The sequence below is a fragment of the Poecilia formosa genome, unplaced genomic scaffold, assembly GCF_000485575.1.
Source record: "Poecilia formosa unplaced genomic scaffold, Poecilia_formosa-5.1.2 Scaffold35, whole genome shotgun sequence".
In the NCBI taxonomy this organism is placed as follows: Eukaryota; Metazoa; Chordata; class Actinopteri; order Cyprinodontiformes; family Poeciliidae; genus Poecilia; species Poecilia formosa.
Genome location: NW_006799974.1, coordinates 2,577,760 through 2,595,765, shown reverse-complemented (window position 1 = coordinate 2,595,765; position 18,006 = coordinate 2,577,760). Strand labels below are relative to the sequence as shown.

The 18,006-nt window shown below is 37.6% G+C and overlaps 1 protein-coding gene across 5 annotated transcripts in view; it reads left to right on the top strand.

Annotated features, from left to right (window-relative positions):
• The window catches only part of mid2 (midline 2), a 150,592-nt gene that overhangs the window by 58,511 nt on the left and 74,075 nt on the right, over positions 1 to 18,006 (top strand). The gene's annotated exons all lie outside the window — the stretch shown is intronic.

The window sequence follows — 18,006 nt, the reverse complement described above, 5'->3', positions numbered from 1 at the left end:
CTTCTCTCTTGCTTCTCAGTCCGTTCAGCTCTCTTTCTCCTGTATTTGGCTTCTTTTTCTTTATAACATCCAAAACACTGACTCTGTTCAGCAACCTTATTCCTATATACTTGTTCATTATGTTAAATTAGTGCTTTCAAAGTAAGTGTAACAAAAGTGACCTTGACATAATAACAAACTTTCTCTTCATCTTCTGACCTTATGTCTGGTTTTCTTTTGGCTACATCCAGCTCCCCTCTCCTTCTTTTTTTCTAGATTCATCTCTCTCTGTTCTGCCAACAGAGAAAAAAAAACATTAAAAAAAACAAGCAGAGATTTATAGTCTAATCATTGTTGTAAATTCAAGCACCTAAGGCAAGCTGAGGCAGCAGCGGTAGACAATCAGTGTTCACCACCCATCACCATCATCTCACAGCCTTGTTTTTGTTTTGCTAGGCACAAAGTGTAGTGTCCTAATCAAAGATTTTGCAATTATGAGCCACTGCTTCCTGGAGTTCAACTCTATCCATCTCCTTCATATTTAGAGCAGGGAGTAGTCACAGACTTTGCTCCCATAATATTTGATGGGAAATGCAGCAGCAAATGGTGATAATTAAAACTCTTTAAAGTGAACATCAGGAATTATGATCACCCCTTTAAACACAATCTTGGTGGATTGCTGGACTGGCGCAAGTAGATGTGGCTTAACAGACATTGTAGCCTTACAGAAGTAATTGATGTCCAACTACTAATAATAATACATTTATATTCAAATTATCTGAAGTTAATAATCTGTTCTAAAAATTATTCATTGGTGGAAACAATTTGAGACTGCTGGCAGTCTTCTTTGGTCTTGTTATCCCAGCTGGTTTACCACAAAGTCAGTGCTCAGGAAAATTGCAAAACAATCTTAGGCTCTACAGCTTCTGTTTACCATGTTAAATCTTCATAACAGTATAGTAGAGAAAGGTTGTTTTCTCTAAAGGTAATACTGTGAGGCAGTTAGGTTTGAAGAGTTGCATCTGCCTACGCCACCAAACCTCTAGAAAAATGTAATTCAGACAAATGAAACCAAAGTGGAGATAATTGGCCATGATGCACAAAAACATGTTTGGAAAAACCTAAACGCCATGTCAGCACCAGCACCACACACCAGCTGACAAGCACGGCGGTGGAGGGCTATTTATTGGGCTTGTTTTCAACTGAGGCCAACTATATTCAAAGAAATGTCAATTATTAAAGAATGACTTGCCTACTTACTTTTTCAGCATTCCTGATAAAGTAAGTAATCAAGTTGCTCCATTGGCTCAGTTAAAGTCCAGAGCGTTAAATGGTGAAAATGGTAAATGGCTTGTACTTGTATTGCACTTTATCATGTGCTTAACACTAGGTAAAGTCATTAATTCACACACACATTTGCACACTGATGGTGGGAAGCTACAAGATTGTAGCCACAGCTGCCCTGAGGCAGTCTGTCAAAAGCTGTCTTTACCTTATTAAAATCCTGGGATGGGACTTGGGAACGCTATAGATAAATGTACCATTGAAGACTTTCAAAACTTAGCAATGTTGTAAAGAAGTTTGGACCAGGATTGCTCTGAAACAGGAGACTGTTAAAGTCATAAAGAAGACAACTACCTCACATTTTTGCTGCCGAATGTAGTAAGTGAAGTTACTGAATTATAGGGTGTACCCATTTTTTTTTTTTTTTACATGACTATAAAGACAATACAGGACACTTTAGTTTTCCCATGACTGCAGCAGTGGAAGCCAGTAAAGTAAAAACACTTCTCAGCTCCAGTCCACCAGGAGCCAGGGATAAAGTTTTTAATGCCATACCCAGAGGCCTTTCTGTTGGTCGCTCCACACCTTCTTCTTCTTGTGAAAATATGACGTTCTGGTCAGAAGAGTTTGGCGACCTGGGGGTAATTGGACATCATGTCTTATGAGAGAGCAGTGTCCTGGAGCGTTTTTAGTTTCAAAGGGGATTTCAATTCATAATACATCCAAAAGGTTATTCAATTTGCATAACTTCAAATGAGCATGAGATTTCTTCCGTGCTTTACGCATTATTGCATTACCAGAGTATTCATAAAGGTTTCCAAGCACAAAGAAAACCTGTTGCACTGTCGCACATAATTTTTATCTATTTAACAGCGTTGAGCTGAAATAGACAGACTAAGACTCATTTGCACCAGCAGGAATTTTGCTTGTTTGAAATTTCTAATATTCTCATAAGATCCTAGTGATTTCAATAAATTCTAATAATCCTCCACAATTCCAGGAGGAGGTTATATGTTATTTCGGTCTGCCAGCTAAAATGTGATGTTCTTCGACTACGTTTCACTTTTTCCATGAAGGTGGATTGTGAATTTAACAAATCAGTTGAACCTGCCTGTTGGAGAATAAATCTAACTTACTGTGGCTGGACTGCAGTGAGTTTATTTGGCTTTTAAGTCCTTAGATCACCTCAGGTCAGTACTGATGAGGCAGTAGGCATTGTTGACCTTCACCATTATACTGTTTGGTTTTGCACAGCCCCGGGGAACAGCTATTTTTAAAATACAGGCAAGGCCGGGCAGCTATTGTTAAACTAACTAGCTATTGATTTGTGCTGACCTCAGTTGCAGGGCCACACTGACAATACTAAATATGTGTGTGTTTGTTTGTTTGTTTGTTTTCCCACGTTTCCCAGAATATTTAGGAGATTTTATGCCCAAGAAAATTTGTTTTTTTACATTGACTGTCATTTAGTGTTTTACACAACATGTACAGCATATTTACTTTACCAACTACAGCATTCACTCCTTTTGAATAAATACTATTTTGTGGTGTAAAGAGACTTAAATGTAACACCTTGTGAGTTAATCTCAGTATAAATACAGCTGTTCTAAGGAGATTTACCAGGATACCATGATACAGTTTTTATTGGGCTCTAGATTTCTGATAAGACTGACACTTGAAGGGACAAATTAACAAATGTTCCTTTTTGTATTGCACTTTTTCCTCATGCATTTCTGAGCAGATGCGAGAAATGTGTGATTATTATTAATAAATTGTTGTGGTTCAGCAAGAACAGCATTGGCCTACATTGTTGCTTGCTGGAGAGCTATCTGATCCCTATCATTTTTAAAATGCTGCTTAGTCTGAGATTATTGTTTAGTGTGAGCAATACTTTCCAACAAATCAATGAAAAGGCTTAAACTGACTCAAAAAAGAGAGGTGAAGTTTTCATAAAAGTGGAAAAAGTTGTAGAAGTGCATTAAGCAATATATCATGATCTGAAGATCTCCGGGAGTATAGTCCAATCCTTGCATTCACCTAAACTCTGGAGGAGCTGCAGTGATCCACAACTAAATTATGAGAATCAAACCTCACCATTAACATGGTGAGAAACTGCTAGGTGCTGCAAACTCTTGAAACTGGAGCAGAGTTAAGGCTAATCAGCTCTTATACCTATGTTAAAATGGACCAGTCAATGTCCAGAACTAAATCCAATTTAAAATCAGGTGCAAAATCTAAAATTGTTGTTCATTGTTGCTTTCGATCTAATTTGGCTGAGCTTGAGTTATTTTATTTTTTTTTCATTAAGATTGAGGAAAAATTCAGTCACCCACCAAATATGTAAACCTGCTTGGAGACTGAACACAAATGCAAAACAAAGTTTTAGACTTTATTTTAAAGTCTAAAACTTTAAAATAAAGTTTTATTTTATTAAAATAAACTTATGTCTTTTAGGGACAACCCTATCACACAAAATACATTCAAGTTTGCGGTTAAAATAGCTCAGAAATGTGAAAGAGGCATAGATACTTCCCTAGTTGCCTCCTTATAAATGAGTCATCTCAGTCTTTTTGGACTGGGTAGCATTTTTCAGAGGTTTTCTGAACTAAAACAGACTTTTGGAAATATTTTTCCTGTCTGTTTTGTGTCCTGATGCTGTAAGCTCAGCTGACTATAGTTCATACAAAAGACACATATGGTGACCTTTATAGCTTTGAAGCTTTCTCAGGTTGAGTAAGAACCATGTGTGACACATCTGTGCATTGTCTGGACAGAAAGAGGTACAGATCCAGACACCATAAGTCTAGTTGGAGTTGTCCCTTTAAACAACATAATGATGATCTCTTATACTATTTCAAAATCAGAGTAATTGATCTCAAATGAAGCCAGGCGGCAGTCTATTCTTCCTCTTAATTGGTCTATGATCCTTAAATTTATTTAAGGATCATATTGTTCGACGTCTATATCAATGTTTATCAATGCTACACATTTATGTTCTCCTGCAACTAAGTCTCCTCTCCTTGTTGCCCTTTAAGAGCCTTTAGAACTACTTTGTAAGAATTATTATATGCTAATGGGTTTCAATAATGACAAAAAATACATAAACTTTGGCTGCAAAGAGCATAATTGCCTTATTTTCCTTTTATTTTCCTTTTTGCTTTGTTTATAAAGAATTGTCTCATTACTTCCGCAATGCTTTTCCCTGCTTAAATGAAGAGGTACTGCGTGGCACTACAGATTAGCTTACTATTATATGTTGCACATCATTAGAGCTTTATGTTTGCTGCAGATGCCATAAGCAAACGCAGATCTGTCACATACTGCAGTAATTGTGCTGTAACCTGTAGCATGTTGTATATTAGCATCCTACAAAAGACGGAGGGGGCAATTCAGTTAATCAAATTGCTATTTGAGCTCATTGGTTCTTGCCCGAATCCCTGAATCCACTCTTTGCTTCACCACAGACAAGATTTCCCATCATGAGAAAGAACAAACAATATTTTCTCACTGATAAATAAAGCTAATCGAGCAAATAGAGCCACAAGCTGCTGACATTTCAGCACATGGAGCCAATCGAACAGCAGCCAAAGAAAACAATGGCCATAACCTCCCCCGTTGAAGGAAATGCCAAACATTACAGCGTTGTATAAATAGAAAGGCTCTGACTTTGTAGAGCGAGATAGAGGACAGGAACCCCCTCCCTGGGGACACACTGATGGCGAAGTCTCCCACCTTTTCTTCCCACTCCACTTTCTCAGAGCGTGATCTATATTTTGTAGCCGATTTCTCTTGACCTCCTTATGCTGTTTTCTTTGCTTTACCTCTGTATTTTTAATATTTTTCTTTTTTTTCTGCTGGACAGCCTGCCACAGTGAATAACCGAATGGCCTAGTAACGCCTTATGAACACCTCATGCTTTATTAATGGTACCATCTACTGAAGCTGAACTAGTAAATGGATTTTTTGGATAGAGGTGGTGCAGATTTTGACCCAACGTGAAACCGGGTTGGCTTCTAGATATGTCCCTTTACTTATGGACATGAACGTCCCACAAAACATGCAGCTCGAGGCGTTTCACACCAAAAGCATCCAGCAGAATAGGAAAATTCATCCAGAATTTAACTTGATAAATGATATATTTATGTTCTCATTTCACACTATTATCCTCTCTCTGTCTCCTGTGAAAGGGGAAGGTGAGAATAAGAGGTTAGTGTCTCTTTCTGTATACTTTGAGATTGTGGTTGATTCAGTCGAGACGACTCTGACAAGTCTTTCATTTGTGTTATCGTTTCTATCTGTTGTGTAATTTTGCTTTCCAGTGGCTGGTGTAAAGAGATTTAGGAAACTTTGTGGATGAGGTAAAATTCAGAAAAACCACGACTGCTCTCCCAAAAAATCCAGCTCTTTGATGTTTAGTTAGGGTTAGAGAAAGCAAATTGAGGTATTTCTGATGCAAAACATTAATTCCAGTGAGACCCTAATCATGTCCACCATCCTGTTATTCACTAATTCAGCTTTAGCATCCTCCTATCCTTTGTCTATACCTCCTTATCCTTTGGGGGTCACCGGGGACTGACGCCTGTCTCATTGTGCGAACGGGTACGCCCCTGGATAGGTCGCCAGTAAATCACAGAGTTACAAACAAACAGGACAATAGCTGTTCGCATTTTTGAAGGACTTGAAGAGAATCCTTACATGAAAATGTAAGGATCCACAGTCCAGGATTTCAACCTGGAACGGTTTTGTTGCAGATTAACAGCAACGGCTAAAGCCTGCATATTCAATAGTGGTTAACAATTATCTGCTGTTTTTTTGTTTGTTTTTTTAATCAGGATTCATTCATTTTTCAGAAATTTCTTGTCAGTCTTCCAACATCAAGCAATTGTCTTATGACTGGTAAACGCCTCATACTGCACATGTACAGGAGCTGAAAATACAATTTCTCTCTGAGAGGTTCTTTGTTAGTTAGCAGAGTGTACTGTTTATGCATTGTGTAAATTGCTTTCTCACATAACTTGGAGCACATTTGCATATTTATAGAAAATTCCAGTTACAGGTATGCCATCAACTTGGCACCGTGCTCTAGTGCACTTATGTGGAATGTATTAAAAGGATGGAAAAATGAGGCTAAACTGGTGTCAAGTATCAGTAAAGAAGTTTGGTTTTCTGGGAAGAAATACATTACCTAAGTTTTGCTGGATGAACTTTTTTAGCTCATTTGTTTAGCTTTTTCAACTCATTTCTAGCTTCATGGGTGAAAGTAGAGAACAGTTTGCTCCACAGTATTTGGGACTCTGAGAAAAAAATTAGTCAAATCAAAGAACGTTTGCTTAGAAAATATGTTGTTCTCAGAATAAAAAGTGAGGAAAGAAGTACAAGATGCCTGTTGCTTGGTGATAGTGTTGTCATATTCCAGTTTAGAACTGCCCTTGGGTAAAAAAATTAAAGCTTTTTGTCCATGTTGTCTTTCCTTGAGGATTTTTCAGACAGAACTGCAAAGATATCTGAGTAAATATTTACCACAAGTACTGTAAGACTGCATGGATGAAGAAAACTGGTTCAACTCTATTAGAGATGCAGATTTAACAGGAATTAGTGATTAATAATCTGCTGTTTGCTAAAATATTGACCTGTCCATACAGCGTATTTATAAGAGTATTGCTGATTTCTCTTTAGAAAGTCATATTCAAGGTGTAAGAACAACGTTTTTATAGCCTTGCGCTAATCAGTGATCCTGAACTATTTATATTTGAAGAGATAATGTCGTGCATTGATGTCGTGAGAGAAAATTGTAAAGCCTTTAGCAAGATAAGAGTAATGATTAGATTTTTTTAAAACTGAGAAGCTTTTTTAAGATTAGCACGGATAGTACCATAACAGTAGTCAGGGAATATTTCCAAATCCAATGTGTTCAATGAGAGATTGAAAACTCAAAAGGACAAAACAGAGCAAATTTCTCTCTATTCTGTTTAACCCTCCTGTTATCTACTGAAAGCCTTGATCTCTCACTTCTAAGTAATTCTGTAACTCATTCTGAGAAAAACCCACCTTTTAAATCCTCTTTACACAGTAATAGTCTTTTGTGTTTGGTTTTTTGTGTGGAAAATCATTGTGTGTTTTTAGGTGTTGGCCTGATATACTTGAACATAATGTCTGCTCTTAATATCAACAAACGACAAAAACTGGACTAATCGCAGTGTTTGTCTGAAGAACGTCACAATGTTCATAGCGGCCGTCACACAGGGAGTATTTAACAAAATATATCTTTTACGGTGGCAATTATGTAGAGTTAAGTTAATTAAGAGAAACAATTTTTTAGTCTTTCTTCACTTTGACAGACAAAATGTTTATAGATTTATATAGAGAATGTATATTTTATGTATCACATCAAGATTTTTCATAGCTTTAAACTATATTTTATAGAAATAGGATAATAAATAAGGGCACAGCCGGTTTACTACATTTCTTTGTGCATCCATTTTTCTAATTTCCTTATGGATATTTAGCTACAGTAGATAATTAACCGCATACGTTTTTTTTTTTGTTTTTTTTTTGCTCTTTTTGTTTAACTCGTAAAGAAAGTCTGTAATTACTTGTTTATATCCTCTTGACCTCAGACTGTAGTGAGGCTGACAGACAGGAACATGGTTGAAAGTATAAACATATTTGAAGCCTCTTTACAGATCATTTGCTCTGGTACGTTGTTAGCTCAACTTTATTCCCCTCTCTGTTCATCCCTTGTTCACCCCAGCATGCACAGCTGCGTCTAAATGTCTCATAAGCCGTTCTGCCAACTTCTGATCCCGGGTTTGTTCTCACCTGGGCAAAAGCACATGAATAATGGAAGCTGCATGAAGTGAGGCCGGGGCATAGTTGCCACAGTGTTCTGTTGAGGCCTGATAAGGCGCTCCACCACAGGAAAAGAACCACACAGAGCTGACGAGACACCCAGTGACAGTATTAACTTTATTACCCACAGGCTGTCAAGCTGCCAACAGACAGAAGTATTAAGTCGATGGTAACTGAGAGGAGGTGCGCTCTATTCGCTGTCACAGCTCTGTTAAAATTTAATTTCGGTCTGCTTTCATGTATAAATGCATTAAGCTAATTAGCAAGTCTGATTTGGCCATAAGCTTGACAAGAATTGATTGTTTATTTTATTTTTCATTGTCTTGCATCAGCAAATGTCCTTCACACATGGCGGAGCTTTCATCAGCGCTACAGATGAGAAGAAAACCAATACGGTTTTCTGTACTGTGTCAAAATTGTTAGATTTTATTTTGAAGCAATGTGTATTTGCGTCCAGGAGTGTCAGTGGTTTTGGGACAAAGAGGGTGCAAATATATAAATCATCATCTAGATGTACAAGCCTAGATGAGACATACCTCAAAGAACTTCTAGCTACAAATACACACAATGTTTGTCATTTTATTAAAAAGTAAAAGCTTGAATTTGTTTATTTGTAAGAACCCTATACCCGGTTCCTTCCACTTCAAACCACAGATGCTTCTACAGGTGTAACTTGGAAAAATGTGAAAAAGTTCAAGAGAGGTGTGAATTCTGTGGCATTGTTCTCTGTATTCTTTTAAAATCTTATTTATAATCACAGAGTTTCCCCTGAAACAGCGACGAGAGGGTTAAGCGTTGAGCCCATACTCTCATCTGTGCTAAACGTGAAATGGAAACACCAGCTTGTCTGCAGAAGCGTTTACATTCTATGAATAGGAATTTCTGAAACCAGCCTGCTCGGAAATCTGTGGCAGATAGGAAAGACTGATCCAGTGGAGGGAAGAAGATTGAGAACAGAGGAAGAGGAAAGAAAAATATGGAGGAAAATGTCAGGAATATGGGTGGTGGCCAAAGGAAGCCCAGATCATTTGTCATGGACTAAACAAGTTACCTTATCCCATAAATAAATGTTAAAGAGAAATCACAATCTACATCAGGGTGTGTAATTATGCCCGCATTTTTGTTGCGCTTTATAGTTTCTTATGCTAATGGTTTTCTCAACTACCATCTTATTGAGCTCTAAATAACTATAGACTCTTTGTGTGTGGCAAAAATCTTTTTGGTATTTTCAACCCCACTGGTTTAAATTAATTGCCATCCAAATGTCAGCAGAGAGAAATGTCAACCATTCAGTCCACTAATGGCACTGGATTCCAGTGATTCCATTCAAACAATGTGTCGTTTCTTTTTGGCTTAAACCCTCAGCTGGGGTATTAAAGCCACAGGGAGAGTGCTTGGAAATTGTGTTGATTCTGAAAACATTCATACAGCAGTAATATATAAGTCTGCTTAAATGAACCCTTATGAGTAATACTTGTACCTATTTAACCGGGATGTGTCTAGGCAGTTAAACATTGTAGAAACAAGTGAGCCTCTTTCTGTGGAGACATGTTGGTTACAGCTGCGATGTTTGGTGGAGCCGTTAATGCATGAATGGAAGCTCCTTGTTTCAGTGAGAAATCCACTTTATGATACAAATACAGATAAGAAAGCACCATCCTGTGCCACTTCCTGGACCCTCGGTTTTTCCAACCAAGTGAATAATTAATGACGTTTCTGCTGAGCAAGCAAGGCAATAAATCTGTTTTTAATTTGTTTTCAGCATCTTTAACCTTTTACCTGGTGCGAAGATGCTGGTGAAATCTGAATAACAATGAGTCCACAGCAGATTGAGGTCAGAGACTGCAGGCTTGACAGCTGAACAGCATGTGTCTTTGTTTAACCTGCAGAATCAGCTGACAGCTAACAGCCATTGTGCTATTCTATTCCAGAATGGGGTTAAGTTAGAAAGGCAACATTTTTATCCACACTGAGTGAAACATCCCTGGTGTTAATAGGTTGTTACCAGGCTCAGTTTTTTTCTGGAAAAAAAACAACAATTTGTTGCGAATTTATTTGAGTATTTACTGCTTCTTTGAAGCAAAATTACCCAACACTATTGTTGGGGAAATCTGTTTTAAATTTGCAAAGCCTACACTGTCAAGACAGCAAGAACAAAATGTTCATGTACTGATTAAAACATTGCGAGGATTGGAGACTAAATTGTGAGTGGGGGCAGAGTAGCATACTAACAGGTTCAGATGTTTTGTTTTTTTATATATATATATATATTCCTTCCAAAGATTTCAGATGTAACATGTGGTTATGCCAAAAACTTTCCGAAATATATTTGTAGGTTAAGAATAGGAACTTTGGAATTGGTGATACGTTTATGTTATGTATGATAATATTGGTGTAGATATTCTTGTTCTTTCTTATACACCATCTCCTTTGTGTGTTAGAGCCTAAAAAACATGTCTGCAATGTTGGACACATCTTTAAGTTAACACTTGGAAGTTAACTAAAAGTTAACAATAAACAAGAACATGGCAACATTTTTAGGGTTTTATCAAACCACTGAGAAATCAGAGAAAGTGCTGAAAAGTCCTACTAAAGGTCTGGCTGAAAGAATGTGCTACAAAAAATGCCATTTATACATTTTAGAAATATTGTGAACATCTTTACTATACTTTTTAATCTATTAAAAACAAAAATGCATAGTATTCCTATAGATAAGGCAGCCTTCTTGGGGGAGGGGAGTGAATATTTTGAAGGTGTATGTTAAAAACATTTGTTTTTTGTAACTGATACTTTGATTTCTGAGATTGTATGTGGCAACTTTGTCAACACTATTTTATGTCACTCTGTCTCCTCTTCCTTCATTTGTCAGAAATAAACACGAGTTAGATTAGCTAAACTGCTGAATGTCATGTCTGGGATTTCATTGTTACTAAATAAATTCAGAGTGTGTGTGGAGAACGTTTTAGAGCCTTGTCACTTTCATGTGGGACACACATGTTTCTCATATTAAGCTCCTTCAGAAGCTTCTTTCCTCCTCGACCTTCTCCACCATTAAATCCGTCTAAGGGATCCAGAGATCTTCTATGATGACAGAAAGATACCAAAATGCCTCAGTGGGGTACGGCTTTTTAACAAGAACTTCTTTTTTAAGCCTAGTCTTTGATTTAGTAATGAAATTTTGTGTCCTAGCCAGCTGAGTGGAGCTCTGTCATGATCTCTGATTACAATTTCAGGAACACCTTTCTTCTATTTCATTAACATACTTGTGTTGTTGCAAAGACATTAGATGCTGCAAGCTTTTATGCTCCTCTGTTCTTCCCAATAAGTTGGAGTTAAACACACACAGTTTAGTTTACACATGTAAGTTGTAGGTTTCTGTCACTCTGGTTTAAGGTGCACTCCAGTGATATAATCAATTTGTAAAAAAAAAAAAAAAAAAAAAAAAAATAGTTCAGGAGAGGAGTTGTGCCACAAAGTCATGTTTAACAAGACTACACTGGGAGAAAAAAATCGTAAAAGAAACACAGGCTGGTAGCAGAGAAATTGCTTTTAGCTTGGTCTCTGTTGTCTGGGCTGCTCATTTGTCTTCCTGTGTACTTTGTGTGCTGCCTCGTTTTAAAGCTTGGTTAAATAGTGCTAAAAGTCTCCTGATCACTTTATCTTTACTCTGTCTTTAGTTTCAAAGGTAAGCTACTATACAGTGTTTTCACAAGTGGATACAATTTCCTGTACTCCTAATCTAGTAGTCTAGTAAAAAAAAATGCAGTTAAATTTCATTATCTGAGAGCTTTTAGATTGTCTGTTGATCACTTTTGTTTGTAGCTGATTTATGGAGACAAAAAGAGAACCCCATTCTTCTGCTCTGTTTTATGGAAAATACCTTTTCTGGGAGGGTTTAATTTAGACACAGTGCTCTTTAGGTTTGCCTACAGCATTCAGCAACAAACATACACAACCATATTATAGAGAGATAGAGAGATAGAGCGATGGGTTAAACAAAATCATAATTATAATCTTCTCTTCAAAGGTCTTTCTCTCTGGTTTCTCAAGAGGAAAGTGAAAGTTCAGCTTCAAGTTTGGTTTATATTTGGATAACGACAGCATGTGTTCTTTCTAAAGTTTCCCACCACACCTAAAGGACCACCACACCTCCTGCTGCTAGTTTTTTTTTTTCTTCCGTATTCTCCAAAGGCTCAGTCATGTGATTTTCTGCTTCTCCTCCTTTACTAAAATAAGGCTGTCATTTGCAGCTTCCAGTGTGATGGATGGACTCAACTACCACAGATAGATTAACACTGCTCCTTGCACTTGTAAAGAGCAGTGTGAATACAGATGGAGGGATTGTAGGGTGGGCTGTTGCGCCGGAGGACTGATATACTATATGCACACAGAATCTGACAGTAAAATGTGGCGACTGTTTATTACAGCCATGGTTTGTCCTAGCCAGTTGTAACTGGTGCAATCAGCTGATGCTTGATTTATGGCAAAGAGCTCAAAGTAAATCCCCGGTTGTAGGCTTGAATGTGTGGGTAGAGATATAGTATATATTTCAACTGTTGGGTTCACAGTAGCCTTGCCAACTACAAAATCCATTTCCATCCTTGTTATGTAATGCTGTGAAATACTTGTGGTTATGTACTAGTGAAGTAATTCAGGTTAGTAGCTTAGCCAAGTGACCCAGATAAATTTCATGTATGTGTTGAAACGGTTTGAAAAAGCATCTGCATTATCAGAGGTAGGAAATAATGATGTCAGATGGTCTTAAATGCTGATTAAGGCAGATCTACTCTTTGTGTTGTTATTTGTTTTACTTCAGTTTGTGCTTTCATTCATTTAATGGGTGGGTTTCAATGCACATCAATCAAGCTAATACTGATTTTGGATTAACTTCAGCTGATGTCACACCGTTTCTTATCTTGCCATTTTGAAAAACATCTGTTTGCTAACAGTGTGAAAAAAGTTTATTCAACCTGGTGAGTAGGTTTGAATTCACAGTGTCCCTCTGTGTTATGACCTGGTACACTACTGCCTTGCTTTTGCTGTTACATCCCCTGAATGAGCCCCAATTAGATGGACAATTTACAGGCTAAATAAATCAGAGTTAGAGGTTTCAGTTTCAAGCTTCCAACATCCTGCAGGGGAGTAAAGTATCAGCATTCTGTTGTGTGAGATTAAGTGATGTTGAAATTGTTGTGACAGATGAGTTACTGCTTTGTTAAACCCATTGCACTGGAGAAAATGTGAAGTTCTCTTTTTAAGAGTAGTGATGGTTGTGTGGCAGGCTCACTGATGTACTGATCAAACTGCATATGGTACACTATGAAGATGGCAGCAATGTGGGGATGTCATTTGAGAGGTTGACATTGAGACAAAAAGCTGATACAAAATAGTGTGAAGGAGTATTAAAAGTTGTAGTATGTAAGTTTTATAAACAACAGGTTTTATATATTTGTGAAAAGTGTCACTATGTCATTACACGAGACAGCTGGTCCTTGGAAAAACATTAAACACTCTTGCCTCCTCCCTGCTATTTTTGTCTCATGGTATGCTACCGCAACATAGTGACAGTTTTAACAAATATGTTCAAAATACATATATTGTTCATAAAATTTACATATTACAGCTTTAAAGGTCAAATCTGTAGATTTCCTCTTTTAACCATTTCAGATTAATGACTTTATAATCTGAAACAGAGGTGACAGTAACACTGTCACCTCTGTTTTACTTATTTGTTAAGATATCTTATTCAACTTCTAAGAATTTACAATTGAGTAGGATAATTTAAAAGATTAGATTAGATTAGATTAGATCAGATCAGATTAGATTAGATTAGATTGGACATAAGATAAACATGCCTACATGTTGCCTTAAAACACTATACTTAGTTGCTGGCAGAGATATGACATTTGTGATTTGAAAGTCACAATTTAAAATAAAAACATCACAGCTGCTGAGTCTTCCCCCAAAGGTCAAAGTGCGGTGCTTTGTTTCAATGTCCCTGCTTCATTAAGTGTCCATCAGCCGCCCCCTCATGGCCCTGCAGCTGTATGATTAAAGTTCATTGGGGAACAATTTGGTTTTCGCCAGCGGATTGTTTACTCAGGGATAATCATCTTTGTTTCATGAGTCTCGCTGCGTGTGACGGATGCATGCATTGCAGCGGTGAATTCAGACTCATGCATACACACAGCCAAGGGACTGTGAATGTGAGCTTGTAGATACACAGCTTCTTTTATGCTTTTATTATTTGCAAGATTACAAAGCAGCAGAAAGAACAACATGAATATCTTCTCTTCTGGAGTGTTCCTTAGGGTTATGTCTTGCAAACCATGAGTGGATACGAAAGCCTACGCAGAGAGGAAGTGTAAAAGTGTCAGAGATTCTTAGTTTGGCTTTTAAAGTTCTAAGTAATCAACCATCAAAAGAGTCATTTTTAAGATAAACGTCTGACTTTAAAAGACGGCCTTAAGTCAAAGAAAACATTGAACTATTTAGGTTTCTCTGTTTATATCTGTAGCACCGTTTTCAACATCACTTAATCTCACACAACACCGTTTTTGTTTGTAAATATTATAGTTTTATAAAGTGTTGTCCGTGCCACATAGACGCCAGAGCAGACTTTCTGTCTAGCATGAGGCTAGTGATTCAGTCCCTAAGTGGCTCCCATCATAGCCCATGCCGTTTCCCCAGGGTGACATAGCCGAAGCCTAATGGGCTCGGTGATGGTGTGTTAAAAAGCTTGGTGTTAATTATAACACCATGCTCCGTTAAACACAGTCACATTAACATCGGAAGGCCCAGCAAACTTGATTCAGTTAACCTTGGAACTGTAAAGTGGTCGTTTGCTCTCTGTTGATCTGATGGCCGTTATAATTTATCTTTAGCTTCCTTGGCACAGATTTACTGCAAAATGTGTAATTTTGGAAAGCAGTTTTCAGATTTATCAAATTCTAGTTAGCAAAAAAAAAGTAAATAGGCCCACTTCACACATTTAATTGATGATATACTGTCTGTTGCGAACAGCTTTTCCTCATAATAAACTTCACTTGATTTAATAACGTTCTGCATGAGCTGGTGGTTAGCTGCACTTAATGAATGTCACTTTTGTGTCTTGTTATTGCAGACAGGTCACTCAGGTGGGAGTCATATGTAGATGAGCTGTTGTTGTCAGTCTCATAAAAACAATAACCTCAATGTATTGGCATTTGTTGGAATTTGCATAAGAGAAAGTTGTGATACTTGAAATCAGTTAGATATCCTTACTTTAGGTTGTGTAGCAAAAGTTTCTATTAGCCAGTGTGTGTTCCTGGATTACTAGCACCCCGGGCTCACCATTTCTCTTAAATCCCCTACAACCCACACCTGCCAATCATAAAGCCTGTTGTGCAACAAACAATGACTTTTGTCATGTAACTTGCCGATCTATTACGAAATAAAGAACAGCCAATGGCGATATGCCTACAGTGTTTTTATGCGAGTTGTCTTTAGAATCCTGCCTGTCACTCTCTCACCATTTGTGTGTATCTATTCAGTACCTAAAATGCTGCACTGTATTCCTGCAGAAGAGTTGCTGACACATTGCTGACAGAACTAACACATTTTTTGCAAGTGCTTGCTCTTGAAGCCCAACACTTTATGTTGTCCTTGGTGGCAAGCCACATTGCCTTTATCAAAAACTCTCACTAGTCTTCACAAAATATGCTTTGAAAAATTATTTTTTATTAATAATAAAAAAAAAAGAAAATCTGTACAGTTCAAATTAAGTTAATTGTACAAGTTGTTTCTAGTGTCAAGACTAAAACCTTCGTGTGGACAATAACATCTCAATTGAAGTGGGCAAATAGTGATGCACAGGTTTCTTGCTCTAACAGGTTGTGCTGACATGAGATTGTCCCTGCCTTCATATGTAACTCCTCTGGTCATTTCATTTTGTCTGCCTCTGGTTATCAGCTCTCTGATAAACTACAGACAAATTAGACCTTTTGTTGGGATGAGCCGAACCTTATGCTGGCTCTGTTAGTGGAGGTCGGCTCCTGAACCTTCACTTTCATTGTGCCAGAACAGAGTCAGCCTCTTGATAACAATCACATAAAGCATCTGATAAAATGCAGCCAAGGTGAATACTGGAGGAGGATATTGTGTGTCTGCAAAGACAGCAAAAATAAAAAATATACAGCGACCTTTTGCTTCCATGCAACTTCAAACACAAATAGTCGAATCTGCACAAGGACGGCGTTCTTTCCTTTTTATTACCATGATATCTGCATGATTTTCAAAAGGTAGGGATTTATAATGTTTTCCAGACTGCAAAATTGTACCAGCGCAATTGCTTACTGTAACCGTTCTCTTCGAAACATTACGAGCATAAACAAATCATATTCACTCTTACGGCTCAGAGTTTAGAGCCTTTTTCTTGTACAGCAGAAGGAGACTTCAGTTAGTACAAATGAGTCTTGGCTTTTTCAGCGCTGTTTGTGTCTTTATGCAAACCTGTCTTCAGCAGTTCCTTTCTCCGGTTCCTGAGTTTATTTGTGTTTAGAAATTCAGTGAAATCGCTGGGCTGCAAATGGGTCACTGCAGGAAATTCATCACTTCTCAGTATGGAAAACAAACTAGAAGACAAGGACAATGCAGATGTGTGGAAAACAAGCCGAGAATCTGATTATCTGTTCCTGTCAGCACATGAAGTCATTTTAACTGCACAATAAACAATATGTGCAATGCAAAGCTAAACCAGCACATTTAACTCAGTAAAACAATAAGTGAATGTCAAACAATGTGTGTGAATGGGCATATTTTAATGAGACATTGAAATGCTTTAGCATGTAAAATATGAGAAATATATTTTTTAGTCCCCTTGGCTGTTTAAAGTGTCTTAAAATTGATTGAGCATCTTAAATGACGATTTGCTGACTCTGCCACTTCATAAATTAAACATCTGTTTCAACCTGTCAACTTTTTCTGCATCTAAGAAAGTCTCAGATGCAAATTGTCTCAGTTCTTCCTTCACTAACATGACCTTAAAACATGTTTTGGTTTTCAGTTATGCAACCGAAAACCAACTCCAGTGGGAATTCTGCACGAGAGAGACAGATGCTATCATTAATTTAGAGACGTAATGAAATTGTCACTGTCTTTCATCTGGTTTATTACTGCTGTTTCACGGTGCCTGCTTGGTTTCTTTTAAGAGATAGAGCAGGTCTACAAACTGCTCACCTATGGCCTTAAATCAGCAAGGTGGCAGTGTTGGGGAAAGGAGTTATTACTGATTTCACATGTCAGTGATTTTTAAGGCCACCTTGAGGGTAAGGCAGCTTGATATGCAGGCTAGAAGGTGCTGAGAAATCTTGGAGATTTAGGGAAAAGATGTAAAATCAATTTTCCTGCTGAGTTTAGACCCTGTGTCTGTTCGGCTGCTCTGTTTGAATTTGTTGTTGTAATCTTGCTTTTGATAGTTTGATTTTCCATGTAGCTAAATGTTTATTGCTCAATAAGTCAAGGTGATTTCACTTGCAGATATGTAATCTGTAGAGTGAGTGTGTTAAAGAAAGGCAAATGTTCTCCAGAAGTCTCCGTTCCTTCGACTGCTGGGGATGTATCTCTCCTTTTCGCTTTTGTTTTCGTCTGTATTGATTTTTATTTCTCTTCTAACATGACCCAACCTCTATCCTATTTCTCCGTGTTGGTTCAGCCATTGCTTTTCATACAGCTCTAAAAGAAGAATCACATGGAAAAGGTTTGAACAAATAAGCTGGGCCCACAGAGGGACTTATAGCTCACCTATACAAGAAAGTGCAAATGTTAGCTGTGCTAAATTCTAGGGCTGTAGTGATACAATAACCTCACGATACAATACGATACATGATATTCTGCTTACGATACAATATATATTGT